The following is a 25,706-nucleotide window of genomic DNA, read 5'->3' as shown; positions in this document are numbered from 1 at the left end:
TTTCAATGACAATTCCAACCATCTCTAATTAACTCTTTTGAGTTTCAGCTGGATTTTATTTTTAAGTTAGCTATTTGGCTATATCTATGCTAGGTTTTACAATTTCATATGTATATAAATAACATGATTATAAAATTTCAAATTTTAATTTTTGGACCTTTACCTCTGTACATGTTAGAACTATTTATTTTTCTCCATATTTTGTGTGTGAAATTAATGTTACAGATATTGCTTTATCTTTTGAATTTATTTTGTTACATATTGGTACACAACAAATTCTGAATTGATAGATTTAAAGCACTTTTAGAAAGATTTTTTTATTTTCCTTCATTCTCTTCTTTCTTCCTCTTTTTCTTTCATTCTTTCTCTCTTCCTATTGTAATGTGTAGTTAGGGTTTTAACAGTCTAGAATTGGCTGCTGAAATAATTACTCAGCCTAGGAATTCTTGATTTTTAGGTTTAATAAATTATTGGATTCCGTGCCAATATGTCATATATGTTTTGGTTAATTCCTAAAAAGTTTTTAATACGTGTGTGTGTGTGTGTGTGTGTGTGAGAGAGAGAGAGAGAGAGAGAGAGAATTTTTTGTCCTCTGTTGCATGCTAGGATCAACTTACTTTAGCTTTTAAGGGACCTATGTTAATTAATTAATTAATTTACTTATATTTGATCTCTTTGTCAATTTGTGGAAAGCTTCTAGAGCCTTGACTTCATGCTGTAGTCTTTTTTTCTGTAACCAATTATAATTTTATTTTATTTTTTACTTTTTTTTATTGTGTTATTTTAGTCACCATACAATACATTAATAGTTTTTAATGTAGGGTTCCAAGATTCATTGTTTCTGTGTGTACTGTTGAGCTTGCCTAGGGCTAACCACAATTCTCCTGACTTCCTATCTATTTTAAATTTAAATGGCCACTAGTCATTCATATGGAATTGAAGGCATCACACTGCATTGAATCATGGGCTCCAGTCTCTTGATAAAATAGTCTTCTTCACCAATCAAATTTTACAATGCATTTATGATTACTTTAGTAACTGATGAGCTAGTATACTCATATTTTTGATGAGCTAGTATATTCATATTTTTTGCAGAACATCATTTTGTTCAGGGTCTCATGTTTCCAAAATTGGAAGCACTGTTATATATCTTTACTAATTACATAAATTATTTTTTAAATATAAAAAATGCTTAATTGAACTTTATTATCTTTTTTTTTTTTGAGATTTTATTTATTTGACACAGAGAGACACTGTTAGGGTATGGAGTCGACCACCCCTCAATTAGACAGAGAACACTCTCGATAATACAAGTCACAGAGAGGTTTATTTCCAGCTAGCTGGGGTCCAATCTCAAGTTATGTGCACAGTGTAGACTGGTTAGGGACACTCAGTAAAATGGCTTCCTGGCCTTTGGATGGCCATTCTTATGCTAACCCACTCTTACAGTGCAAGGTGCCAGCTTTTGCTTTGCCAAGATGGCTGTACTTATGTCAGGGCTAGACTCGAGGTGAGTACAGCCTTGTTTTTCTTGGCTTTCACACCTGGAGCTAGTTTCTGGGACTTGTTTTTAAGTCCCCTGGGGGAGGGGAGTAGGGACAGTAAAATAGGTCCTTACAACACAGCGAGAGATGGAACACAAGCAGGGGGAATGGAAGATGCAGGTTTCCCTCTGAGCAAGGAGCCAGAGCAGGACCCAATTCCAGGACCCTGTAATCATGACCTGAGCTGAAGGCAGCCGCTTAACAACTGAGCCACCCAGATACTCTTTATCTTTACAATCTTGTAGTTAACATTGACCATATACGATTTTACTTTTGTCTTTTATTTTTCTGTTTATAATTATGAATTGAATTAAAAGTTTCTCTATTAAAAGATGTCTAAAACTTTCCACACAGCCTGGTTTATAAGCTTACCAGTTTTCAGTTTTAGCTGAGTCTATACTTAGAATTTGAGTATGATGTTTAAATGGCAAAAAAAATTGAATGATTATTGAACTATTTATCAGTTCTATAAGAATTTAGTCAAGCTATCAATGATTTATCTTATATGTAAATGCTACACTAAATCCTGCATAAGGTAGGATTAAAATTAAGTAAATATAGGAGATTCTAAGATGTTATCCATAGAAAATTGACACATGTATCTTAAATTTTTCATTTCTGCAAAACTACTAGTCCAGTTATGGAAACTCAGAGAGAAATTACTTATCATAAAAGCAGTGACAACCTTAGCAAGTTTGAATTTCTTAAATGAAAATTTTAAAAAATTCTATGGATCATTATACTTTCTATCAACCTAGACAGCACATGTAAAAATATCATGAAAATTTGTGATTCTCCAGGAGCTATCTTAACTACAGGGATTTTGGAGAGTGTACTGGGTTTTTTTCTTGAAATTTCCTTGGCATAAAAGATACCAAAGTCATTTTGTTCTTTTCAATGATATTACCCCATTTCTACTTATAGCACACCACATTAGCTTGTCAGGAAAAATCATCACCTAGCAGATCCAAATATGTTTATAACATTTTTATGGGTTCCTTCTAATGGATGCATGTCATCAAGAAAAACTATTTTGATATAATTTTTATGCAGCACAATGATGTTTCATAGTCTATATGAGATTTTCCATTTACAAGGGTTAGAGAAATTTACATATAAAGTGGGATAGTCCAAAAGTGCCACATCATTAAGTTAAAGCATAGCACAACATACCCATTAGTTTAAGATTCTGCTGCATTTCTTTAGTTAAGCAATTTCTGTATGCTATCATATTTCCACAGATAAGCACAGGAAAACAAGGAGCCATAAAACTGATTATTTGAGATACACTGGTTTGTTTCTTAAGGTATTGTTTAGTTTTCATTAATGTTCTTAGACCTTTTATCGGCCATCCCTAAAAGCTTCTCTGCTTCTCAGTGCTTTCATGCCATGTTAATAATGGGAAGAGCACCTTGTTGGAACATCTGACATTCTGGGAAAGATCTATTTTTCTCCAACAAGTGAGTCATCATCTTGAATGTTCGCTAGGGAATTTTGTGACCTTTCACTCTATCCAGAATATAAAAAATGTTCATATGAGTATTGACCTGGGGATGACATTAGACTCTGTCTTCTTACTGCTTCAGCACATAATTAACCTGGATAACAGGGAATCAGTGTATTCCTTCTCCATTACTCACACAATATTTACATCTTGAAATGACCACTTAGATTAATTTACTCAAGCATGTTTTCCACATCACAGTTCCTTTAAGAGCTCAAGGGAGACTTCAGGAAATGCCCATAGTGTTTGTATTAGAAACCCTTTGGGCGTCTGGGTGGCTCAGTTGGTTGGACGACTGCCTTCGGCTCAGGTCATGATCCTGGAGTCCCGGGATCGAGTCCACATTGGGCTCCCAGCTCCATGGGGAGTCTGCTTCTCCCTCTGACCTTCTCCTCGCTCATGTTCTCTCTCACTGTCTCTCTCTCAAATAAATAAATAAAATCTTAAAAAAAAAAAAAAAAGAAACCCAAGATTCCCAGTTTGGTCTCCAGAGTGTCAGTCACAGTCTCTGCTCCTGAGATCAATCTGGTCACTTTCATTCCTCAGCCTCTCTCTAAAGGATGAGTCAGTTACTGGAGGAAATGTCATTCTATGTAGATGTGCTCTCCAGTGTTCCTGGTTCACTAAAACCATAATTTTCCTAAATTACTGTCATATGTGCTTTAAATTGTTGAATTCTTTAGTCTAAAGGTTTTATACAATGTTTTCCTGACTATTAATGGGCCATATCTTATTTCTTACCCCTTTGTTCATCAATCATTACTCCCCATCTTCCTTCTCCTCCTCCTGCCTTTTTTTTTAAAGATTTTTATTTATTTATTTGATAGAGAGAGATAACAAGTAGGCAGAGAGGCAGGCAGAGAGAGAGAGGGAAGCAGGCTCCCTGCTGAGCAGAGAGCCCGATGTGGGGCTCGATCCCAGGACCCCGAGACCACGACCCGAGCCGAAGGCAGAGGCTTAAACCACTGAGCCACCCAGGCGCCCCTCCTCCTGCCTTTTTAACTCTTTCCCTTCTCTCCATCCCCATCCCACAGAGACTTTATTTCATACAGCATTGAAGGTGTCATAAGTGACCCACGTTTTATTTAGATATAAATAAATATATGCAATTAAATCCTCGGTGTGAAAGTTTTCTGTCTAAATGACTGGATAGTGAAGGTAGACCAGACTCAGGATCCCTGAACGATTTATTTACTCCACTAACTGTAATGCACTTTTTGATATGTAACAATAGAACTGATTAAGAGTAGACTAAATTACTCTGGTTTTCTTTTCAAATATAAAGTTCAATGATGGGAACTTTCTCCTCCAACATTCTTCAGTATGTGGTATTTTTCATTATGATTTTAGTTGGATACTGCAGCACTACACACTGCGTCCAATTTTAAGGCAGGGAGAATTGGGGAGAAGAACTGAGGAGGATTAAAACACAAAGTCATACTCATATCAGGAAAGCAAACATACTTTTCAGAAATCTCTAGCAGTATTTGGCTTTTGCTTCATTGTGAAGGACTATACCATAAAGTCATGTGACTGCAAGGAATGAGATGAGGCATTAAAACATGACTATCTGGAAAATATTCAATGATTGTTGTTGAAAATAAATGCATTGACAGCTAGTGGCAATGGCCATTGGACTGGCCTCTTAGTAGTATACAGAACATAGCAGGAAAACATAAATGTTAAGTCAGTAAAACATAAATCTTATTATCATTTCCATATCAAATGGTTGTAACCTATGTTTTTACTTTGTCAGTTCATCCAAATACATGGATAGTTTACCTTGAAATTCTCATTTTTCTTTATCTTTATCATGCTAATCTATTTTATAAAAATTCTCTACTCAGAAATTTGGAGATTGCCAAATAGAAGACAATGAGTGAAAGCTTTATTGAATATGTGAGTGAATGCAAAAATGAATGCGTAAATGAACAAGTGAGTAAATTAATGAAATACTAGAATTCATTTTTATCTATCTAATAGTTTTTATTCACACCACATCAATTAAAATAATGGAATACCACATTGTCATGGAAATCAATTAAAGGCACCATAATAAGTAAGTGTTACTTATGGAAAAGCAGAAAATTTCCACTAGACTTCTATGACTGTGCTCTACAAGCAAAGAAAAACAAATATGAGTTCAGTGCCATTTTCCCCACTCTCCTTATCTTAGTGTGTACCTAAATTTAATTACCTCTGATACTGCTAATTTTGCATGTTCCCATAGACCCTGGTGTCTATGCACAACAGTTTTCATTCCTCTTCCTATTATAAATCCCTTTTATAAAAGAGGAGCAGGGGCGCCTGGGTAGCTCAGTGGGTTAAGCCGCTGCCTTCCGCTCAGGTCATGATCTCAGGGTCCTGGGATCGAGTCCCGCATCGGGCTCTCTGCTCAGCGTGGAGCCTGCTTCCTCCTCTCTCTCTCTCTCTCTCTGCCTGCCTCTCTGCCTACTTGTGATCTCTCTCTGTCAAATAAATAAATAAAATCTTAAAAAAAAAAAAAAAGAGGAGCAGAAAGCTTAAATGACTTGTCAAAGCATCCAGCTGGTAAACTGTTGAGCTGGAATCCAAAGCAGGCTCTCTAGCTCCGAATATCTATTCTCAAACACTACCTTACTTTGTCAACTTCTCTTTTTAACTCTATGTCCTGTGAAATCACAAAAGATGACTATGGGGGAAATATTTATCTGAAACAGTGGAAAATATATATTTGCATCTAGGAAGTAAGGTAAGAGTTCAAGAAACATACTCAGGAGCAATCAGAATGTAAGTATCAATGAAAAAAGATTTTATTTATTTTATTTATTTATTGAGAGAGAGACAGTGAGAGAGAGCATAAGAGAAGAGCAAGTCAGAGGGAGAAGCAGACTCCCCATGGAGCTGGGAGCCTGATGTGGGACTCGATCCTGGTACTCTAGGATCAAGACCTGAGCGGGAGGCAGTCGCTCAACCAACTGAGCTACCCAGATGCCCTGAAAATCACTATCAAGAGAGGAGAATCCTGAGAGAAAAAAAAAAAAACACAAAGACCACACAAGAAAAACTAAGTTTTATCAACTAAATAGTAGAGAGATGCAGAATAGGCAGCCATTGAACTGAGACAGATGGGAAGAAAAAAAAAATAGAGGAGTAGTACTCTGTATTTCAAAATATGACAAGGTTTCAAGTAGAGGTGGTGGATAGTAAAGAAACAATTATTAAAGCTTAAACAATTATTTTTAAAATTTTTAAAAATGGAGAACACTACATAGTCAGAGTAGACAAATAATAAATCATAGGAAGCAATAATTATAAAAGAAAAGAGGAATCATTACCACATTACTAAAATAGGTAACTCTTCTTGAATAAAAATTGCATGAAGACAAGGAATAAGGCAGAAACAAAGTATTTGCAGTATAAATATCTGAGTAAAATAGTCTATCTAAAGCTTTTTTATCTCATAACTTAATAAGATACTGAACAAATAATCTAATTTAAATAAAATAAGTAAATTAGGATGTCAAATGGCCTGCAAAAAAAAGTTATTCCAGAGCAGTACTTATTCAGTAAATGCATATCAAAACCAAAAGGACAAATATACACACTGAAATTATAATTAAACAGTGATAATATGTGTTGGATAGAATATGAAGCCACAAGAACTCAAAAAATCTTTTGATAGAAGTGAAAGTTCATACCATAGCTTTGAAAAACGCTTTGTCACAATCAGTTAAAACTAAATATTTGCCTATTTTATGATCCAGCATTTATGCTCATAGGTATGTGCACAAAAAATGAGTGCCTGTGTGCATAAAGAAAGTGAAATCATTTTCATAGTATCTTATTCATAACAGTTAAAAAGTAAAGATAATCCAAATGTCCATTGGTGCTAGAGTGTGTCATTAAATTATGATATATTCATACCATGCACTACCTTACAAAAAAATACAAAAAGAAAAAGGAAGAAACAAAAAAAATGAACTGTTTTACATAACAACATTGAAAAAAGAAGTAGGCACAAAATAATATATACTCTATGATATCATTCCTAAGAAATTGAAGAATAGTCAAAATTAATTTATGGTGTTAGAATCTACTCTGTTGGGAACTGATTGAGAAAAACTTAAAAGGTCCTGGAAATATCTTGAAATGGGTGATGGTAAAATAGGTGTATATTAATGTAAAAACTCATCTAGCTATACAATTATAGTAATGCATTTTATTGACTCTCAAACATTTTAATTAATAGCTCATAGATCACTAGTTATGTTTTTCTTCTTTCTAATAAACTTATCTAATGATAAAAATTTTGTTTTTTTTACAGTAAATGGTGCCAAACCAGCAGCTTGTACTGACACTTCAAGTTACCATTCCTAATTAAGGCTATTATTCTCTTTAGTCAATTTGAGAACATTAGTTAATGCCTTCCTTGCGAAGACATTTATAAGGGTCGCTTTTCTTTCCTTGCATTGTCAGGTACATACATTCATTATAGTTGAAGAAACCAGAATAAATGTTGAAAAACAAATATATTTTTCCAATACCATATGCTGTTTAATATAGTTAAAAATATCAGTGACTAGTGAGTTAACAGTTAAAACCTAGGGGGGAAAAGTGGTTTGAAAGCAAGTCTATTTTTGGGGCGCCTGGGTGGCTCAGTGGGTTAAGCCGCTGCCTTCGGCTCAGGTCATAATCTCAGTGTCCTGGGATCGAGTCCCGCATCGGGCTCTCTGCTCAGCAGGGAGCCTGCTTCCTTCTCTCTCTCTCTCTGCCTGCCTCTCAGTGTACTTGTGATTTCTCTCTGTCAAATAAATAAATAAAATCTTTAAAAAAAAAAAAAAAAAAAGCAAGTCTATTTTGCAATCATTTTAAATATCAATGTCAGTATTTGATTCTAATTTTAAAACACTTGCAGTGCATGTATTTGAATAAGGTGGATACTTTTTACCCAGTGGCAATTTTGATTGCTTTTGCATGTATCCATGATTTAAATAGCTGAAGAAAAATACGTATATCATTTTCTATGTAGCAAATACCTGAAATCAACACAATGATCCAACAGTATAGATGTTAATATTTCCTAAACATAGTATAAGGTCCCCAAAACATGACAGAAACTTGGTCATTATATATGAAGAAATTAGATGAACAACAGTTCTAAGTATGTCAGGACATTTAAATATAGGACTGCTTAAAAATCTACATAATACTGCCAACTCAAATAGTTTTAACACTTTACACTGGGCATAACTGCTTAAAGAAGATGTTTAAACTGTAGAGGATACTCAACCATTAGCAAAACTAAAAACATACTCCAAGTTATCACACACTCTTAAAATTTATTTTTCTCAACAAATAAAAACAATTTTTTAAAATTTTGTTGATACTTTACAATTCTTCCATGTCTTTATCCAGTCTAAGACAGAAACATGACATAGGCAATGGGGAATGGCAAAGGCTTAAGTAATGGTCATTGTTTTAGGATGATCGATAATGGGCTATTTGAATATGGGTGAGTAGCTCAAAGATTAGGGATAAAATAGACTTTATCAAAACCAAACAGTCTCTCATCTGAAAAACTACAAATCGCCATCAGGTTAAACTGGCAGAACTTTAAATTGAACTGTAAGGTGTATTAAACCAGCACTGAGAAATGATTTCCAGAACAGGACTTGGAATATAAACCAAAAGAGCAGTTATTTCTGGGTGGTGTAATTTTGGGTAATTTTAAGTTTTCTTACTTCTAATATAGATATTTCCAATTGTAAGTGCCTCCAAGAAAAAGAGCACTGTGCCTCATGGACAGCAACTACAGCAAAAAAGGGCAGGACAGGAATAGGTCTCTATGAGACATCCCACAGACTCTTTTAAATATATAGGATTTAGTAGTAAAATATAATCTAATAGAACAGTGATTGTTGAAACAGTCAGAAGTCTTCAGGCATATGTGGTCATTTGTGAAGTCTCTGTATATAGCACGTTCTGGGCTGTCACCACAGTACTCAGTGCTGTCACTGCCAGTAGCAAGTGGGACAGAAGTACCTGGGGGCCTATATGACACACTCTTTATTCAGCACTGAATGCTACACATGAGACATTATTAAGATATTGAGATGTAGGTGATGTTTGAGAGTAAGAATATCTTGTCCCCTTCAAGGTCCTCCTAGTAGTGGACTAAGAATCCAATTGACACGAGACAGGTTAACAGGAGAAAATCCAAATTTAATTTCACACGTATGGGGAATTCATACAGACATGGAAATTCCAAAGGCAGTACAGGTGAAATGATATATAAATGTCATTTTGAACTAAGGAGAAAGGGGGTAGAGGCCTGGAACTTCAAAGGGAAGGAATGCAATTGACAGGAAGATGAAAAAAATGAAAAACAAGCTGGGTCACTCAGTAACAGCAGAGCAGAGAGGACTTTGTCAAAGAGGCCTCACTAGGTTCTTCCCTGTCTGCCGCACACAGTTTGTCCAATAACATAGTTATCAATGGTGATAGCTCTCTTCCTGTAGCAAATACTCTATTTAAATTCTTTTTTAGGCAGTTGTAAGGAATGTAAAGAGCTTTTCCTGAATCTGTTGGGGTTAGATTGCTTTTTAACTCAAGATAATCTTTATGCTAAGGTGGTCCATCTTGGGACGGCCTGCCCTAGGCACTTAAAATAATTTACCTTCTTCTAAGGATAATTTAGTTTTCTTATGTATTGAAGACATAATACAGATTTGTACCAGAATATTTGATTCTCTAAAAGAAATTTAAATGGAAATTTTAGAATTTATTAAATAAAAGTAAGAGTTCAACCTATCACTTTAAGAGCTGGCTAGACCCAACTGAAGACAACATTATTGCATTGGATGCTCAGAAATAAAGGAAAATGAGAATGGATAAAGCAGAAAAAAAGGTGTGTGTGTGTGTGTGTGTGTGTGTGTGTGTGCGAGTGTGTGCATGCACGCACGCATACGCATGTGTAGCAGTGGTAAGGAATATGCGAGAAGCTGAAAAAAACAGAGCCTAAAATGCACATAATTTAAGTAAAAATACTTGAAGAATCATTAGCTGAACATTTTCTGAAACTTGTGATAGACATTAACCTCCAGACTCCTGAAGCATAATAAACCCCTGTTAGAACTGATAAAAAGAAAATTTTAGGGGCACCTGGGTGGCTCAGTCTTCTGCTCAGCTGAAGCAGGCTTTAGTTAGGAAACATACTAGTGCTTGCTACAGGCTGTTGGAGTGTATTTATATTTAATTTTGTAATACAACGTATCTACAACATTGCCAAATACATGCAAGATGTTCAATATTTCCTGTATCTATGTCTGAGTACATTAACTAAAGTAAAAATTGTTTAGTTTCTTGGGCCTGCTCACTTTCTTTATTCAATTGGAAAAGTAAAAAGTTCTACTGTTAATAGTAATCTAAAGTAATCTACTGCACCAAGGACACAGATATATACTTACATATATACTGAAGTACTATTTATAATTGTCCCCCAAACCAAAGTGCTAGAAACAAAATGACTACTAATAAAGTAAGTGAATTCTGTAGTTTTAATATAGCTGTACAAATGGAGAACTATAAAGCAATATAAAAGATTATGGTAGATCTATATATATTGATGTTAAAAATGAAATGTGTATTAGATAAATTAGGCACAGTTGCAGAGAAATATTCAGTGTAAAATCTTGCTTATCTAAAATACATTTGCAATTTTGTATTTACGGGTCTGCATCTATATATAATTTGTACATGCATATGGAAATACATGTAAAATGTTGCAGTTCTTCGTCTGAGCAGCTGGACTGGGAAACTGCTTGGGAGGGCTGAAGAAAGAATCTTTATTTTTCTCCTTATTCCCTTTGAAATTGGTGTAATTTTGGTTTACCTTGAGTGTGTGTGTATGTGTGTGTGTGTGTTTCAAAGAGCATTTTACTTTCATAGAAAATTAGAAATGTGTTCACTTTTAAAGGATTACCAATGTACACACAGACACACAGTGAGACAGTGTTCCACAACTTTTGCATTACCAGGATTAGTAGAATTCCAGAATTAAATGAATTGGTTTATCCATTTTGGATAGAATGCCACACCAAGCATATGTTACTATTTCCTAGAGCATTATGGAATTAGGACTGTACTTTGCCAAAAAATGCCAGATGGTCATGATATGCCAGTTGCTCATAGTGACTATTGTGCCACATTTCAAGCTTGGAATAAGGCTGAAATACGGTGCGAGATATCACAAATGCCCCAGAGCAGATTGTTAGAAGACACTGGCCAATGTGAATTTCTAGGCATCTCCACCAACCGGATTTCACTGGTTGTTTAAAAATAATAAAGCAATTCTATGCCTTACGAGGAATAAGCATCATTTTTTATTCTGTAGAGTCAATGAAGGGTGTAGAATTGTCTCTTAGATGACATTTGAATTTTCATAACATTTTGTGGGTGCTTATGAAATTTGAAGTGATCTTCCATAAGAAAGCTTATTTATTTGATCTCTTTGGATTTTAGTTCTCATCCTTAGAAGTATCATCCCAACTTAAATTTAAAAATTAATGTAAAATCATTTTTAAATGCTCCGCTTCCTACTCCCATATGACATAAACAAATCATTTACCTATAAAAAATTAAAAGCTATTTAATGATTAAAATACACAAAAATGTAGGAAAAATAATTTTTCTTAACACCCACACTTCTCTTCTTGGATATCTAGTCCAAGAGATACTTATAAGAAACTGACTTTCTCCCTCAAGATGTCCCTGAATCAGGACATCATTCTTGACATCAGCCTACAGTTTCAAGTATATGTTTTATGTGATAAATCATAGGAATGCAAAAATTACAAAGCATCAACTGAAAAAAACAAAATCCAAAGTGGCACAGTACTTTTCTGCACTCAAATGCTCTACCACTGAGCTATACTCCCTACTTTTCTGCATCGTAGCACTCTCACTCATTTTATATCCAGGCTTCTTCTTCTTCTAAGACTCTACTTTCTGCAGCTGAGCCTCAAAACTATACCAGTGAAGTTTTCTTGCACGTTCCCTACACTTATATACTCGTAGTAAGGTTTATCTCTTTTAGATTTTTGATCCTGAAAATTTTGAGTGTACTGAATATTGCTTGGCTACTTTTGTTTGCTTTATATACATTCAAACAGTATATTTTTAATGTTAATATTTATACTTCATTAATTTAACCCAATTTTAGTATGACCATGCTTTGCTAAAAATACCTGAGTATTTTTATTTACCTTTATTTTTTTTTAAAGGTTTTTAATTTATTTATTTGACAGACAGAGATCACAAGTAGGCAGAGAGGCAGGCAGAGAGAGTGGAGGAAGCAGGCTCTCCGCCAAGCAGAGACCCTGATGCGGGGCTCAATCTCAGGAACCTGGGATCAGGGACCTGAGCCGAAGGCAGAGGTTTTAACTCACTGAGCCACCGAAGCACCCCAAAAAATACCTGAGTAACTATAAATTGTTGTTTAGTAATTTCTAAATTTTGTTCTTCTGTTTTGAAGGTAATGTCCATTACTAGCTAAATCTTTATAAATAGAGAAAGAACAGTCGCCTATAACCTCATCGATACAGCCAAAGACATCTTTTTCTTCATATTCTCTCTCTACATTAGATAGTTAAATTTTGCTTTTGGTATTAATATCAGTTTTGATATGATAACACAGTATCATTAAAAAACATGATTTTAAAATAATTTTTGAAAACATTACTTGTAAATACTTTTATGGGCACCTGGGTGGCTCAGTTGATTAAGCATCTGCCTTCAGCTGAGGCAATGATCCCAGGGTCCTAGGATCGAGCCCCACATTGGGCTCCTTATTCCCTACTGATTCAGTAGGAGGCCTGCTTCTCCCTCTCCCTTTGTCTGATCTACTCACTGCTTGTGCACTCTCTCAATCTGTCAAATAAATAAAATCTTAAAGAAGTAAATAAAGTATTTTTTAAAGAATATCAATCAGTTTCAACATTTTTCTACTCTTTAATTATCAATGAAACTTTAAGTACATTTTTTTTCCTAAGAGTTTTATTTTAAAATTCTAATACCATGAATTCAGATTAATTGGTAAATGTAGATATAGGCTTTTGAAATATTGCCAAATTGTTAGCCTAAGAAACAAAAATGATCTTACTTGAATTATTTTAAAAAATTAATTCAGAAAAATTATAATTTTTTTATAAGTAAAGCACTGGAATAACAGTTTAGGTAATTAATTTATGTTGAATATGATTGAGATTGGGGCACTTTATTAGTATTCCAGGTGACCAAATAATGAGGGTCAAAATTTTTGGTACTGTTAAATGTAAAGTGAAAAAAAATACTTTCACATTTGTTTTTGATGGGAGGTCAGCATTACACGTTCTTTTGTAAAAGAAGGAAATTAGGATCTGGGAAGCAGTCACACACAACTAGCCAAATTCTTGCTTTTATGACTGGTTCAACTGAAAAATTGAAGAATGGAGAGAAACAGCAGGATTTGAAAGAATCAGATGAGTACACGTTTGATCATTATATATCAGGTACCTTTACAAGATACTAATGAAGAAACAGGGAGATAACTCTAAAACTTGTAGAAAAAGAGAGGTTAGCTCTTGAATTTGTAAACTATCAACACATAACTGTTGCTGAAATCATTAGAGAAGCTAAAACTGCAAAAGATAAACATATACGATGAGAAGTGTGCTCAATGCTTTTGAAAAAGTACAGGATTATTTACACATTAAAATTTCTTTTATTTTTTTAGAGAGATTTTATTTATTTATTTGATAGACAGAGATCACAAGTAAGCAGAGAGGCAGGCAGGGCGAGAGAGGGGGCAAGCAGACTCCCCGCTGAGCAGAGAGTCTGACATGGGGCTTGATCCCAGGACCCTGGGACCATGACCTGAGCCGAAGGCAGAGGCTTTAACCCACTGAGCCACCCAGGCGCCCCTACACATTAAAATTTCTTAATTGCAATTCTGAATCAATCATAATTAATCTAGAGGAGCTACAGGTAAGTTGGGAGATTTTTGTGATTCCATAATAAGATTTTTAAGGCATCCAATGCAATGTATAATGGTATTTATGTTTAATCATGGAAATTTCAGTACTTCTGGGCAGCCAGTGGATGGGACCACATTTCAATGTAAATCAGAAACATCTGGCTTTTTATAAACATTCACAGTTGTTCAATTCTTCCAGAAGTAAGCCTAGGTAATACAGTTTTTAATAAACCATATCTCATCCTACAATGCCCTGGGTGCTACTAAACATTTGGAATCTTGGGGTTAGGAAAAAAACAAAACAAAATAAAAAGACACTTCTGACCCAAGAGAATTTTCAAATTAGAAATCATTTAACTTTTGTTATAGAAGACTTACTTGCAGAGTAAATGCAATTCTCAAAAACATAAAAAAATCACCTCTGTTTTGTAACAATCAACTTGTTTTCTGTTCCTTGAATATATTTGAGACAAGTCATGGTGTCAGTGTTTCAGAGCAAACTGTAGCAGACTGTAAGAAACTGGAGAGCTCTTGTTAATGTTTTCATAATAAGTATTTCAAGCCACTGTAATGTAGAACTAATGTTTTTGACCTAAAAGGTACATTTTCATCTCCCATAAAAAAGAGAGCCAAGTTTATTTTACTGGAAGTGAGAAGAGTTTCTAATCCATTAAATCCAGTTTTTTACCTGTTTGCTCTCAGTTTGGAGCAACACAGAATTCTTTAGCATGAAAATTTGCCCAAACTCTAAATACTCTCACTCAACAATATTTCATTTTTCTTTTTGGAAAAAAATTACAGAACTAGAAAAATTAAGAAAAAAGTAAAGTAGAAATAAAGATAAAAAAGCACTTCTTAAATCTTATTTTCTTCTTTATTATAGTCTCCTTTCATTGGTCAACTGTTTCACATAATAAAATATTTTAAGGAAAATAGAGACATTAGAATATAGTAGGAACAATATTTTTGAGATATTAGAACAAAAGAAGGAACTTGATTTTTTTTTCTAAATATTTTATATATCTAAGAGGGGAGTATTAAAGACAATAGATTCTATCAAAAATACAGATTTCATCATCATTGCAGCTCTCATATACTCTGATTTATTTGAGGGCAATAAGAGAGTCCTCTGGAAGCAAGCTGAAATCTGTCTCTGGTAGGGTTTACTTTATCATCTTTATTCTACTTTTTGAAGCTACTTCATGTTACCCATTAAAATACTTTATTTGTTCTGAATAATAAAATGAGGATATTTCCTTTTAAGCACAGAATGTTTTGTTACATTTTCTCAAGCCTAAATGAAGAAATGGTATCATAATGCTCAGACTCATGAACCATTTATCAATAAGCAATTTGACTACCATTTAGTTATTTTCCACAAATAATGTATGTTTTTCCTTCAACAATGTGAATTCCTGTGCAATCTGGAATGAGGGCTGTGCCCATGTAGCATGGACATGGTTTCCTCTTGGAGTAAGAATGACATAAAAAATCATTTTGGCTTGCTTTACTATTTTTGTGTGAAAGTGAGCGTTTTTGCTTCTTTTAAAATTATACTTGTTTTCAGAATGAGACTTGAAATAGTTAAAACTGGATTCCATTTTGGTTTTTCATGTTTACCACACTTTGAAAAAATCCTTAAATACCAAGATTCTGCTATATACATATATGAGAGAGAGAGAGAGAGAGAGAGGCTGCTTTGAGTACAGGTTTGGTTTATTTTTTTCCATGTATATAACTCATTTGTATGTGTTTGTACATTTTAGATTTTCTAAGTAATTGGTAATAAAGCCCACACTCTCATTCTATACTAAAAAAAAAAAAAAAAGAAAGAAAGAAATCATCACTTCCAGCTAGAGATTTGTTAATATAACTATTACCCATTTATTTAAAAATCATATATTTTTTATAGCTCCAGTTATAAAAGGAAAAAAGAGAATGTTTATATAAGGAGTCATAAAATCTGAAAGTCATTGCTATCTCATAATATATTTCAACAAAGAGATTTAAAATATTGATTAGAAATAGTTCATCTGTGTCAAAGAAGAGTTTGCAACCTGATACGAAACACACACACATATTTGAAAAAATGTCCTCCCTCCCTATATACTTTACAGTGAGATGCACATATTTTTCCTTTATAGAGCTTCTTCTGGGTGAGAAATTAAAAATGCATGTTATGTATTTTTTATATCTATCTACCTTCTTCCCCCCAACTTAATGTTTTGAGATTCCTCTATGTTACCATGTCTATTCGACTCTTATTCTGCATATCATTGAATGTGTGAGGACCACTTTGATTAAATCTGCCATAAGCATTCATTTACAAATCTTTTTGTAGGACTCTGTTTTTATTTCTCTTGGGTGAATACCTAAATATGTACTTGCTGGGACATATGTTAACTGAATGTTTAACTTACAAATAACAGCATTCTAGTTAGTCCACATCCTCAGAAATATTTGTTATCCTCAGTCTTTTCAATTATAGCCACTCAAGAGGGTAACCTTGTATCAAGTTCTGATTTTAATTACATTTCCCTAATGATTTTGGACATATTTTCATGGGTTTGTTGGCCATTGGCTGTGTGTGTGTGTGTGTGTACGTGCATGCATGTATACAGCAGGAAGCAAGAGACACTATGGCAGATACCTGATGCAGGGATGTTCTTTTGTGTGTTTCCTTCATTGGTTTCAGATCCTTACCTCACACCCATGTGTAGCTCAATACTCAGCTCAACACTCACATGACCCTTTGTAGATCTCCCTCATTCTCTTTACGTGTAAGCCTTTCCTCCCAGTACTCCATCTTGCACAAATCTCAATGCCTTCATGTCTCTAGACTCCCAGCTTTGTTTCAAGTTAGGGAGTCTATAGGCTCTGTCTGGTTTCACCCTCCCTGAGCCAGAAACTCTCCAGGTGGTAATTTGGGGCAACTGGAGGGCTAATGTTTGTTGTCCATTTCCAGTTTCTCAGGATACCCAATGTACTGTTTCTTGTTTGTTTGTTTGTTTTAAATATTTATTTATTTGAGAGAAACAGAGTATAAGGGTAGGGGGAGAAGCAGAGGGAGAGGGACAAGCAGACTCCCCACTGAGCACAGAGCCTGACCTGGGACTTGATTCCAGGACCCTGAGATTGTGACCCAAGTTAAAGTCAGACACTCAACCACTCAACCAATTGAGCCACTAGGGAGCACCTAATGTAGTGTTTTGTATCCTTAAAAATTGTTATCTCATTTATTTAATTTGTTTTGTGTTTTGTTTCATGTGGGTGAGTAAATCTGGTCATTGTTACTTGCTCTTCGCATGGAAGTGTCTGAATTTTAATTTTATTTAATTAATTTGTACTTAAATTCATATGGTCCTGTAACTATGTTGACAGAACTTCACAACGACACAGCTCTAGATGCTATGAGAGTACTCTATATCCTATTTGTCTCACCACACAGCTACATTTTATATTCCTACTGGAAAGTCACAGGGTAGAAGTCCTGCAGTCAAGAAGACAGCTTAAATCACCATTCCCCATGCTTTCATTGCCCCTAGAAACATTTTGTTGTGTGATAGCTATTGATGTCCTGCGGATGTAGTGTACTACTGAACAGTTTTGGGTAATGTTGCTGGAGAAATGATTATACATTTAACATACTTCACTTCATTATGAGGAAAGGATTTCCCCTCAGAGGAAGACCAGAATTCCTAATTTTACTTGTTTTGTGTGATCAGGATTTCTTTGGAATCTTCCTCATTGCAGGAGTAGTTTTCCTAATAGTAGTTTTCCTAAAACTGATGAAGACTCCATATTTTGGGGCCTTGAGATCCATAGTGCACAACTTCTGTACTTTATGTGCTATTGGATGAAACAGTGAATGAATATGTCATTTTCTCATTAAAAATATTTCCTAGATATGTCCACTGAAGGATTTAAAATGTTACCTAACCTTGTGTCAATGGGCTACACTAGTATTCATACTATGGTACTCAAATTATAATTTTCACTAAAAGGACCCAGAATAAACTAAGTTATAAATAATTACAGATCCATGAAAGCAATTTAGAACATAAGCATGACATATTTTGTTATATAATACCATTCTCCTCTTACTCAACTCTGCATCTTGTGACATCTATGTACAACTTCCAACTTTCTTTGTAAATTGGGATTTCAAAAATAGTACAGAAAAATAATTACTGAAGAAAAAAATAATTGCCCAAACCATTAGCAGTGTCGAGTTGTGACAACAGCCTTCAAACATGTATCTTTGGTATTTTATATTAGTTACTTTAGCCTTTAGAACATTAGCAGGCTGCACTTCTGCTCCTTAATTATCTTATTAATTTTTCCTGTGACTATGCCATCATACTTCTTTCCAAAACCTTAAATTACCCAGATGTTGGTTTGAAAAACAAGAAAAAGCCACAGGCCTATGTATAAAATTAGAATATTTTTATGCTAATATATAAGAACATGCAATATCAATACATAAGGCTCAAAAAAAGTTTTTCCTAATAATTAAGTTTACTGAAACAGAAATAAAAAAGGTTATGCAAATTATTTATATACCTAATCATTATTAGTAACATTTTCCAAGTAGCATAGAAATCAGACTAAGAACTAGAAAAGACAAACAAAACCCCCCACAGAAACTATTGTCTTCATAAGATCACTTAATAAACATTTTAATGATTTAAAAGACTAATGTTTTTAAACATTGATTAGTAAAAGTTTAGTCTAAGATACAGTGGTTACCAATGAAGAAAACTTCTCATACTAATAATATGCACTGTAACAATAATAATAAACTTCCATATGATAGATGTCAGGCAATAAATTAAGTACTTAACATGAATGACCTAATGTCTTAAGTAAGGAAGTATATCCAAGTAAGTATGTCCACTTTAGAGATAAGGAATTTGAAGTATAGACAGTTAAGCAATTTGATTCAAAAGGTTCAACTCATAAAGGGCAGAATGACTACTCCCTTTTTAATGGATTCATTTTTTTCTTTCCTGCCACATGACTTCTTTTCATAAATAAAAAAATTGAGATAAAAAATTTTAGATAACCCTGGGACTATAAAATGATTTAAAATTTTTCATGCCTTCCTCTACTTCATTGAAACAGCCTCATTATCTGATAGAAATTTCACTAATCTCATCACTATGGTAATTAAAAAACTAATAAACCAAGATAATCTTCATTGTGGACAGAAAGTTCAGTACAGGTACTCTCTTGTCAAAGACGTACAGTAGTACCTGCTTTCACTAAAGGAGATAAATGAGAATAAGAGTTTCTGCTTTTACCAAAAAAAAAAAAAAAAAAAAAAAAAAAAAAAAAAAAGTTGTTATCATGCTAAAGTAGATCTTTCCTAAAAGCAAACTTTCAGAAAGCAGATATTCTTATCCTAAGGCCATTTCAGCTTATGAAGCATTTCTCAGGAAAGCTCTACTTTCAAATAGCAGAGGAAACGTGTGTATTCATTTGTTTGTTTTACTTTGGTGCTGCATGTATCCACAAGCTGTGCAAAATTGAAAAAAGCAAACAACAGACAAATAAACAAAAAAGAGCCAGACATGGAAAAAAAAATAATATCAGTGACCATTATTCCATTAATGTAATAATTTTAGTAAAGCTTACTCATGCATAATTACATTCATTTCTTTTTTACAATTTATCATTTACAAACAAGTTTATTTTGTATCATCCATTCTTTTTTGTTTTTCATGAATTTCAATTACTTATTACATGTATGTCTAGAATTATTATTATATTATCTTATTGATAAGAACATAACAAACAAAACAAACTAAATAAAACTGAAAATCTCAACAAATTAACTAGGAAAGGAGCAAAACAAATTTTAAAAACTAAGATTCATGTGTAAATAGTAATAGTAAAATTATTATTAACTTTCAGAAGCAGCCATTACTTGCTTTTGCAGAACATTAGATTTGATTTCTATAGTATGTAGGTATGTAATTATTTATTTATTTATTTAAAGATTTTATTTATTTATTTGACCAAGAGAGAGAGATCACAAGTAGGCAGAGAGGCAGGCAGAGAGAGAGAGGGGTAGCCAGGCTCCCTGCTGAGCAGAGAGCCCGATGTGGGGCTTAATCCCAGGACTCTGAGATCATGACCTGAGCCGAAGGCAGAGGCTTAACCCATTGAGACACCCAGGTGCCCCTATAGTATGTATTTAAATATTCAATTATATACAATCCTAATATTTCAGGTAAAATTGATGAGGGTAATAACACGGATAGATTTCTCTCTATCTATTAGAGAAGATTTTTTTTAAGAGGAAAAACAGGGCAGAAGGAAGGAAAAGAGGGAGCGAGGGAAGGATAAAAGAGAAGGGGTAAAGGGAGGAAGACAAAAGAGAGGGAAGGAACAGGAGCAGGGAAGAAAGAAAGAAAAAAGAGTGTGAAAAAGGAAGAAGAGGAAAAAGGGAAGAAAAGGACGTTCCAGGAGTCAATCAGATATATTTTAAGCATTAAGAAAGATATGGAAAGATAACTAACAACCTTATTATCAGTAAAGGTTTTAGATTAAAATGGGCACAGATTGGGGCGCCTGGGTGGCTCAGTGGGTTAAGCTGCTGCCTTCGGCTCAGATCATGATCTCAGGGTCCTGGGATCGAGTCCCGCATCGGGCTCTCTGCTCAGCAGGGAGCCTGCTTCCCTCTCTCTCTCTCTGCCTGCCTCTCCATCTACTTGTGATTTCTCTGTCAAATAAATAAAATCTTTAAAAAAAAAATGGGCACAGATTGTCATTTGCTTTATTTTCATCTTTTTATCTATTTTGTCATGTTTCTTTAAAAACTATTTGCCAAGATTTTGTTGATTACTCTTTAATTGAATATTGTTTTCTTTGAGTTATCTTGCATTACATATGTATTCCATAGTCTCAAAAGGCACAAACAAGATCCATTTGGCATCTTATATCATTTTTAAGCAGACTTCTTTCACATTATAAACAAGGGTAATTTCAAAAACCATGATGTGAGTTTCCTCTTTCTTTCTCTCTCAAAAATACTAATACTAATACTAATATATTGCAATAGATGCTATGATGTGTTTTCCACATGCCCCAACAAGATTGGGCTTGTTGGGGCATGTGGGCTCCGTTCTTCCAGCTTCTAGGAATGTTGATGGAGGATAATTTTGTTCTAAATCCTTCTTCAGGAACTGTCTTCAAGCCCGTCATCCAGGGCAGCCGAAAGCCGATAACTGCTTGAGCATAATATTTGTTTTATTACAAAATATAAAGCATAATTTATCTTTTCCCATCCACATTGGATGAATTTAAAACTGATAATAGCCAAGGGGCGCCTGGGTGGCTCAGTGGTTAAGCCGCTGCCTTCGGCTCAGGTCATGATCTCAGGGTCCTGGGATCGAGTCCCGCATCCGGCTCTCTGCTCAGCAGGGAGCCTGCTTCCTCCTCTCTCTCTCTCTCTGCCTGCCTCTCTGCCTACTTGTGATTTCTTTCTGTCAAATAAATAAATAAAATCTTTAAAAAAAAAAAAACTGATAATAGCCAAGAACAAAATAACTCTTGAAACAGTAGAGCCAGAAATCCATATAAGATACAGGAGCCAAACTTGGATTCAATTATACCACTGGGGAGACATAAAAACACCCATTTTAGAAATGGCATATATAGAAGAACAGATGTTTTGGTAATAGTTATCAAACAGACTTCATGTTTATAGTACACAAAAGTGCTAGTTGTTGCTGCATTAAAAAAAAGACAAAATATGCCATTGCACTTGAATAAAAATAAATACAGACACATTTATTGTCTTTTAACCTTAGAATCTGAATGTTACATGCTGTCTGCTCTAATGGATTATGAATAACTCAAATCTAGAATCTGTTGACAGAGCTATTCATACTTTCACCCCCATATCAAAGAACTGTGAGAATTTGTAAAACTCAATTACAGGACATTTCTATTCAAAGTCGGAGGCAACACACAATTAAATACAAAGTTATCACACTTACTAAAGCTTACTGTGTTTATAATGACAACATAAACAAATTTTAGTATCATAAATCACATCATTTACTTCCTCACTTCAATAATTATTTGTCATTGGCATTATTTCAGAGGGAGGATTGAGAAGTACATGTATATTTCAAAAAAAAAAATCAAATTGAAGTATTATCTTTAATTTTATACATGGAAACACAGTGTTCCACATCACTTTAAATAATTTTAATCTATTTACCTTTATTCTTTATAGCATGAAGCCACTATTTGTTTTGTTCCTAATATAGCACAGATATTTAACAGTATTTAATAGTTTTAGTTCCCTGATTTACCCAATACCGGTTTACCTATCAGCTTTTGGGGAATTAATATGAAATTAAATATAAACCATGTTTATTAATGAGGTAAGTGATCAGCCTCAGGGGTTAACAAAGAATGTTTCAGTAATGCTCCAGATTTGCCTGTACATTAAATGAAGCATAATAAAACTGCATCAGTTAACCATTGTTGCATAAAACCACCAAATACCCTGTGGCTTATAACAATATTTATTATTACTTATGCATCTGCTTTTTACTGGGACTTGTTGTCCTAGGAGAATACTGGCTGTGCAGTTCAGTTTTGATAGTTCTGCCGCCCAGACACTTCTCTGCCTGGGTCTACAGATTCTCTCAGGGTGATGTCAAAAGTGCAAGCAAGCCAATAAAAACACATGGTAATTTTTCAGACCTTAGCTTGGATTTAGTGCAGGGATGGGAATAGAATCAGAGTCACAAACACAACCCACCACACATACACACCACCACCATCCACAGAACAAACTATCCTTATCCCACTATTATGGCTTTTGTTTCTTGGAGCTTTTTGTTTTTGTTTTTCTAATGCTGTGAAGAACAGAGAGGGGTTTTAGTAAACTAGATATTAGTTATGAATTTTATGATCTTAGGAATGTGAATCTCTCTTTTTTTTTTTTTTAAAGATTTTATTTACTTATTTGACAGTCAGAGATCACCAGTAGGCAGAGAGACAGGCAGAGAGAGAGAGGGGGAAGCAGGCTCCCTGCTGAACAGAGAGCCCCATGCGGAGCTCGATCCCAGGACCCTGAAATCATGAACTGAGCCAAAGGCAGAGGCTTAATCCACTGAGCCACCCAGGTGCCCCAGGAATGTGAATCTCTCAATGAACTTGTCCCTTCTTTTCCTTAAGAATGTGAGGCACTTGAAAACTAGATAATAGACATTTATCTTATTTTTGGTGGACAAAGGAGAGATTGCTAATATTTTCTTGTATAAAAACATACCAGAGTTCATTATTACCTCACTAAAGATTTTTGGAATCTCTTATATAAACCATTTACTAAAATCAGGGAAATGCAAAGATTTACAGAGTAGATATTCTGGCTGCTGCACATGGGAGAGTCTAGGGAAGTTCATGCAGTATAAGAGATATGGGGAGTGCAAATATGGAGAGTAAGGAAAACTATGTCATACTGTAAGCATGAAGTAGTAAAGAAACATGGGATATTTATCATATTCTGGTTTAAGAAATAGAATATTTCAATAGTTCTAGTATTTTAATATAAATTTAAAAGAAGATGGACAATATAGGTGCCCACAATAAGCAAAGTGAGAGTTGGAAATGGTGTGTTTTACAACAGTAATACTGGGAGAAGAGAGAAATGGACAGTTTGAAGATCACACAAGAGGCAGAAACAATTATCAGTTTGTAAATGATTAGGAAAAAAGGATGGGGGGGGGAATGAAAATCATGTATGGTCCCTGCCATGATATGCATGCGTGTGTATATATACAATACACACAATGTATATATAGCTTTTTTAATCCTCTCTCCCCATATTATTTTTTATACATTCACCTGGTGGCAGATACTTAGGTTGTTGCCATATCTTAGCTATCACGAATAATGCAGCAATTCACACTGAGTGCAGGTATCTCTGCAAGGTTCTGATTTCATGTTCTTCAGATTATTTTCAGAAGTATGACGGCTAGATCATATGGTACTTGTATTTTTAACATTTTCAGGGACTTCCATGCTGTTTTCCAGTGATTGGAATATACCAGTATTCATTGCCAGCAATAGCATACAAGGGTTCCCTTGCTTACATCCCTGCCAGCACTTGTTCTTTTCTTTGGTTCTTGATAATAGCCCTCCTCATGGGTTTGAGATGCTATTTCGTGGTTTTGATTTGTATGTTTCCAAGGATTAGTAATATTGAGGGCATCTTTTCATGTGTCTGTTGACCATTTCTATGTCTTTCAAGATAAAGCTTTTTAAGTCCTATGCCACTCTTTAAATGGGTTCTTTATTTCTTTTACTATTGAATTATATGAATTTCTTCCATATTTTGGATATTACCTTCTCATCAGATACATGCATTGCAAATACTTAACTCTCTTTCCCTAAGTTATCTTTCACTCTGTTGATAGTTTCCTTTGCTATGCAAAAGCTTTTTAGTTCAATGTAGCCTACTTGTTTAGTTTTTCTTTTGTTGCCTATGCTTTTGATGTCTTATTCAAAATAATCATTGAAGGGCCAATGTCAAGGAGCTTTTCAGAGTGTTTTATTCTAAGAATTTTATGGTTTCAGGTCTCATGTTTAAGTCTTCAATTCACTTTTAGTTAATTTTTGTGAGTGGTACAGATAGAGGCCCAAATATAAATATATATGGCATATGGATATCCAGTTTTCCCAATGACCTTTATTTAAAAGAAGAAGAAAAAAAAACCTGTCCTTTCACTATTATTTGTCAAAGATTAGTTGACTGTATTTGTGTGAACTTGCTTCTGGGTTTTCTATTCTATTTATGGATTGGAAGAATTAATATTATTAAAATGTTCATAAAACCCAAAGTGATTTACAGATTCCATGCAATATCTGTCAAAAACACAACAGAATTTTTCACAGAAATAGAAAAAAAAAATCCTGTATTTTGCCACCAAATTTGTATACAAAAGACTCTGAATAGCCAAAGCAATCTTGAGAAAGAACAAAGCTGAAAGTATTTCTGATTTCAAAATATATTGCAATGCTCAGGGTAAATTCTAAGCTTTGAAAAACAGTGGATTGTCACAGAAAGTTTGGGAGACTAGAAAATTTTTAAAAATAATAATAATTACTATAGAAGTCACACATCTCTAAATTCTTCCTGTTTGTATTTCTCTTAGCAATCTTGTTATATTTAGGGTATGCTTTACTGATTCTAGCTAAATTATTTATTTCCCTTTGGTAAATAATGGGGTTTGTTTGAGGGATTCACTTTCACCTCATTCTGAACATATCTTGTAGAGATATCATTACGTCCCAGAGTCCAACCAGCTATATGCCAAACCTGAATACTGAGGGCAGAACTGTATCTATTGACCAGTCCTTCATTTTAGGGGAAATAACTACCTAAAATATGTCCAAGACCAGTTTAACCACTTAGTAATAATTTGGCTTTGGTAAAACGATATTATAGTAACAATATTTCTTTCAAATAATATGAATTTTCTTTATGGTCAAATCTAACGGGTTTCCTCATGATTTTGATAGTTGATGGCTGTACCTGCTTCCCCTCCCTTAACTGCCACAGGGCATCCTATCTATTGGTGTCTCATTGTCGAGTCAAATTCATTTTTCCTTACCATGTTTTTTTTTTTCCTACCTACAT

This window comes from Mustela putorius, unplaced genomic scaffold, assembly GCF_011764305.1.
Source record: "Mustela putorius furo isolate JIRA1106 unplaced genomic scaffold, ASM1176430v1.1 tig00000407_pilon_pilon_pilon, whole genome shotgun sequence".
NCBI classification, from domain to species: Eukaryota; Metazoa; Chordata; class Mammalia; order Carnivora; family Mustelidae; genus Mustela; species Mustela putorius.
The sequence above is the reverse complement of the archived record's forward strand: the minus strand, read 5'-3'. Positions refer to the sequence as shown.